This window comes from Pelophylax lessonae (assembly GCF_965119305.1).
Source record: "Pelophylax lessonae genome assembly, chromosome: 5".
NCBI classification, from domain to species: Eukaryota; Metazoa; Chordata; class Amphibia; order Anura; family Ranidae; genus Pelophylax; species Pelophylax lessonae.
In genome coordinates this window covers 13,465,058-13,471,057 of record NC_138772.1, presented here as the reverse complement: position 1 = coordinate 13,471,057, position 6,000 = coordinate 13,465,058, and positions in this window count along the sequence as shown.

Here is a 6,000-nt window from a genome sequence, read left to right as displayed (position 1 = left end):
GCAATACACAATTCCCAAAAGGGCTAAACAAAGCAAACCAGGTAAACCAGGAGCTCAACCAGGAACAACTGAAGCTCACCACCAGAAAAAAATACACCCTTATGAGGCAGGAGCCTCTGCAACAGCAGCCTGCAAAACTTTGCGGCAACGCAGCATTCGCAGATGTGAGTACATCCACCCTGTAAAACTTTGTAAATGTATGCACAGACAACCATGTGGCCGCCTTGCACACCTGGACCACTGACACTTAACGGAAGGCCCAGGAGGCCCCAAGCACCCTAGTAGAATGTGCCTTAATAGGGAAAGGTGGAACCTGACCCCTGATGGAATAGGCCTGCAGCATCTGGTAATGGTCGCAGTAGATGCGGCCTGCCCCTTACGAGATCCATCCGCAAGGACAAACAAGGAATCAGATTTCCGAATCGCCAGGTACACCCTGATTGCCCGAACCACATCTAGGGCATGTAAACCAATTTGTTTAGGATGTTTCGGCTTAGCGCATAAGGAAGGCAACACAATGTCTTCATTCAAGTGGAAACCCGAGACGACCTTAGGAAGGAACGACTGGCTGGGACGAAAGCACCGCTTTGTTCCTGTGAACCACCAGGTTAAGGTGACCGACAGGACAACGCAGCCAGCTCCGATACCCTGCGTGCAGAAGTAATAGCCACCAAGATGGCCACCTTCTGTGACAGAGTAAGCAGAGAAGTTCACAAATATTTTCAAAAGGCAGTACCAGATTGAGGTCCAATGGAGGTACCAGGGACCTCACCGGAGGAGCCAAGTGGCGAATCCCATGGAGGAAAGTGTGAACAAAAGAATTTACAGCCAATGGCCATTGGAAAAAATCTGCTAAAGTGGAAATCTGGCCCTTGATGGTGCTAATCTACACCCTGTTGTAGAAACTCCAGCAGCCGGGACACCGAAAAAGAACGGGGAGAAACGCCCCCGAGACTCACACCAAGAAATGTATGCCCTCCAAACTCAATGATAAATCTTCCTAGAAGTAGATTTTCTAGCTTTTAACAGTGTGGGAATTACCGAATCCGAAAACTCTCTAGCCTTCAGTACTTGGCTTTTAATAGTCAAGCCATTAAAGCCAGTGACCGTAAAGCAGGATGGAAGATCAGCACTTGAGACAAAAACGGAATTTTTGTAAAATCTTACCTGTAAAATTCCTTTCTCTGAGTCCTCCGACAGTCGCCGCCTCTTCATATTCGTCACATATGGGGTATTAGACTTTGCTCCGAAGGAGTAGCTAGGCAACAGAATATGTTAACAATAAAGCTTTAACATATCCCACCCTCAAGGGGTGGTCCCCTCAGTCAATACCCTCCTACTTCCTGCAACCATATCTCAGTTTTAGTGGAATAGCAGTAGAGTATACATTCAAACCCCAAAAGAGGGGCGGGGGCGGCGACTGTCGGAGGACTCAGAGAAAGGAATTTTACAGGTAAGATTTTACAAAAATTCCGTTTTCTCTTACGTCCTCCGACAGTCGCCGCCTCTTCATATTCGTCACATATGGGGACGTCCCAAAGCAGTGCAAACATGAGGGGTGGGAAACGCATCCGCGCCGAAAGGCAACGCAGTCTCCACATCAAAGAAAGGAACTTCACCAAAGGAAGGAAACCAGCTGGGCAACAGCAAAAATAAGTGCTCAACAGGAGCAACAACCCAGGAAAAGACAAAAAACCAGGGGATACAAAACTTATCCCAACAGCCAGGAGTCCCCAACAAGGGACCCTAGGGAACAGCCGCACTAAGAACCTTGCGGCCAAAGGAAGCATCCGCCGATGCCTGAACATCTACTTTGTAGAATTTTGTGAAAGTGTGTACGGTCGACCAAGTCGCCGCCTTACACACCTGGGCTACAGAAGCCCCATGACGACAGGCCCAAGACGTACTCCGAGATCTAGTAGAGTGCGCCTTCACAGGCACAGGGGGAACCTTCCCCTGCAAGGCATAGGCCTGTTCAATGGTCTGCCTGATCCATTTGGCAATGGTAGAGGCGGAAGCCGCCATGCCCTTCCGAGGACCCTCTGGAAGAACAAACAAGGAGTCCGTCTTTCGAAAAGACTCAGTCGATTTAAGGTAAACCCTAATCGCCCGAACAACATCCAGAGAATGCAATCTCACCTCCTTTGGATGTTTAGGCTTCGTGCACAACGAAGGCAAAACAATATCCTCGTTAAGATGGAATTCCGAAACTCGTTACGGCAGAAAAGAAGGATTAGGTCGCAAGACCACCTTATCCAAATGAACAACCAGGTACGGAGACTTGCAGGACAAAGCCGCCAGTTCCGACACTCTGCGAACCGAAGTGATCGCCACCAAAAAGGCGACCTTTTTGGACAACATAGACAACGAGATCTCCCTGATCTGTTCAAAAGGAGCACGTTGTAACACAGATAGGACTAGATTCAAGTCCCAAGGGGGCAAAGGATCCCTCCTAGGAGGAACCAGATGCCGCACACCCTGAATAAAAGTGCCAACCAAGGAGTTGGAAGCCACGGGACGTTGAAACAGAACGGCCAGCGCAGACACCTGACCCTTTATCGTAGCCAGCGCCAAACGCTGATCGACACCCGTCTGAAGGAAAGACAGCACACGGGAAACCGAGTACGTGCGGGGTGAAAACCCCCTGGACTCACACCAGGCAAAATAGGCCTTCCAAGTACGGTAATAAACCTTTCCCGAGGAAGACTTCCTCGCGTTGATCAAGGTATGAACAACCTCTGGAGAGAGACCCTTCTCCTTCAGGACCTCGGTCTCAACAGCCAGGCCGTCAAAGCCAGCGACTGTAAAGCAGGATGGTAAATCGGTCCTTGAGACAGTAGATCGTCCCGAAGAGGCAGACGCCAGGGGGCGTCGACCGCCAGATTCACGAGGTCTGCGTACCAGGACCGGCGAGGCCAGTCCGGTGCCACAAGAATCACCGTGCTGCGTTCCGAGTGTAACCTGCGAAGGAACCGGGACAGCAACTGAATCGGTGGAAACGCGTACATCAGCCTGTACTGATGCCACGGGGCCACTAACGCGTCCGACGCGTCTGCCCGAGGGTCGCGCGTCCTTGCCACGAACCTCTTCACCTTGTAGTTGAGGCGAGACGCGAACAGGTCCACATCTGGATGACCCCACTTCGCGCACAACATCTGGAAGACAGCCGGATGGAGAGACCATTCCCCCTGATCCAGGGTCTGGCGACTCAGATAGTCCGCCTGCCAGTTCTCCACTCCCGGAATGTGAACCGCCGTTATCGCCGGGACATGAGTCTCGGCCCAAGACAGAATGTCGGCCACTTCTCGAGCCGCTCGGGCACTCCTGGTGCCCCCTTGGTGGTTGATGTAGGCCACCGCCGTGGCATTGTCCGTCTGCACCCGAACCGGGCAGCCCTGCAGCCGGTCCGTCCAGCGATGAAGACAGAGCCTTATCGCACGCAATTCCAGAATGTTGATCGGGAGGGAAGACTCCCCCTCCGACCAGGTCCCCTGGGCGGACAGAACGCCCAGAACACCACCCCAGCCCGACAGGCTGGCATCCGTGGTGATTATCGTCCACGAGATCGGACGAAACGACTTGCCCCCGGACACCAACGGGGACTGGAGCCACCACAGAAGGTTTTCCCTGGTGCGATGACTCAACGAGATCCGAAGATCCAGAGATTGAGGTCGCCCGTCCCACTTGGACAAGATCTCCGCCTGGAGACCCCGCGTGTGAAACTGCGCGAAAGGAATCGCCTCGAAAGCCGAGACCATCAATCCCAGACATCTCATACACGTCCGCAGAGACGAGTTCGGAACGTCCCTGAGGGACCTGACTGCCTCCTGAAGAGTCCTGAGTTTGTCTTCCGGCAGGAAGACCTTCGCCTGCACCGAGTCCAGTATCATTCCCAGATAGGGAAGACGAACCGACGGACTCAGTGTCGACTTTGGAACATTTATCGTCCAACCGAACTCCTGCAGAGTTTGCATCGTGACAGACAGGTCCTTCTCCAGACCCTGACTGGTCGCAGACCGAATCAGAATGTCGTCCAGATACCCCAGGACAGAAATGCCCTGGGCTCTCAATAATGCCAGAACCGGTGCAAGCACCTTGGTGAAGACCCGCGGAGCCGAGGCGAGCCCAAAGGGCAACGCCACGAACTGGTAGTGATCCTCCGCAATGGCAAATCGAAGGTATCTCTGATGACCCTCGAATATGGGGATGTGAAGATACGCATCCTTCAAATCGATGGAGGCCATGAATTCCCCCGGAACCAGGGCAGCCACCACCGAGCGCAGGGATTCCATGCGGAACTTGCGAACCCGCACAGAGCGGTTCAGAGCTTTCAAGTCCAGAATTGGACGAACCTTGCCCTCCTTTCTGGGCACGGTGAACAGATTGGAATAAAACCCCCGAAATCTGTCCCGATGAGGCACCGGAACCACCACTCCCTGAGCCCTCAGGTCCCGCACCGCCAGGTGCAGATCCCGCAGGCGCTCTGGAGACAGTTGTAGATTTGAGGGAAAAAATCTGCTCTCTGGCCGAGAGAGAAACTCGATCTTGTAACCAGATCGAACGATTTCCAGAACCCATCTGTCCCGCACACGGGCCAACCAGGGCTGAAGAAAACCGAGCAAGCGTCCCCCCACCCCAAAACTGGGTGAGGGCGCCCCTTCAGGCCGAACTGTTATGGGCCGCAGGTCCGGATTGGCCGGACTTCTGTTTCCCAGACCAGGGTTTCTTCTGAGAGCCCTGACCCTTGAACGGTTTGCCCTTGTAGTGCGGCCGAAAGGCACGAAAGGACCCCTGAGGGGGCCGAAAATTCGCATGCTTCTTCCCAGAAGCCCCCTTAGCCTTGGGGAAATGGGGCAAGAGAGTGCTCTTACCCCCGGTGATCCCCTTAATCAACATCCAGAGACTCCCCAAAAAGGCGAGACCCATCATAAGGCAGATTGGCTAAGGTTTTACGTGAAGATTGGTCCACCGACCAACATTTCAACCAAACCAGGCGGCGAGACAACACCGCCACGCTGTGCACACGTGCAGCCAACGGAATCAGGTCCAGGTCCGCATCACACAGATACATGACACCCTGGTGGATCTGATCCACCATGTCCAGGGTCGCCGCCGAGGCCGAATCGGCCACTAGGACGCGCCTAAGCATCTGCGCCCAACTTGCGATCGCCTGGGCCGCCATGAGAGAAGCAAATAGAGCTTTAAGCATAGAACCCGTAACAGAATAAGTATGACGGGCAAGAGACTCCAGTCTCCTATCCGTGGCATCACGGAAAACAGGGGATCCCTCTGCAGGAATCGCAGTGGCTTTGTTCAAAACCGCAATTGCATGATCCACTGGTGGAGGCACACACCACCGTTCATCAGTGGCAGGGGAGAAAGCATAACGCAGCTTGAATTTACTTGGCACCGCAAAAGGTTTGCGCAGATCGCGCCATTGATCCTTTACCGCGCGCTGAAAATCAGCATTGCAGGGAAAAACCTGCGGCGTCCTGCGTTTTCTCTGCGTCCCATAGGCCGCCAAGGCAGCGGGGGGACACACTTCGTCCTGCCAACGTAGCGTCTGCTTAATGGAAGCAATCAACTCATCCATGATTGCAAGCTCTTCAGGCGAGCCAGGGGGAGAATTATCAACCCCCTCAACCTCAGCCTCTACCTCAGACCCCACTAGATCAAGAGAGGAGCGGGACCCCGATAGGGAGGTCCCTGCCAGAACAGCCCCATCACCTTCACCCTCAGAATCGGAGGACAGAGTAACTCTGGGCCGTTTAGTAGATTGAGCAGCCACCAGCATTTGCACCTGGGCAGCAAGGCCAGCCACAATAGTGGCTAAATCCCCCCCTGGGGGGGAAACAGCGGTCCCCTGGCTTTCCACCAATACTGTGGGAAACTTGCCCTCCTGAGAATCCATTGCCCCTCTACGCCAGACAACCAAGGGTTAACTGTCCCCTTTCAGCAAGCGCGGTAAGCGCAGCCCACCGCACACACTCAGGCACAATG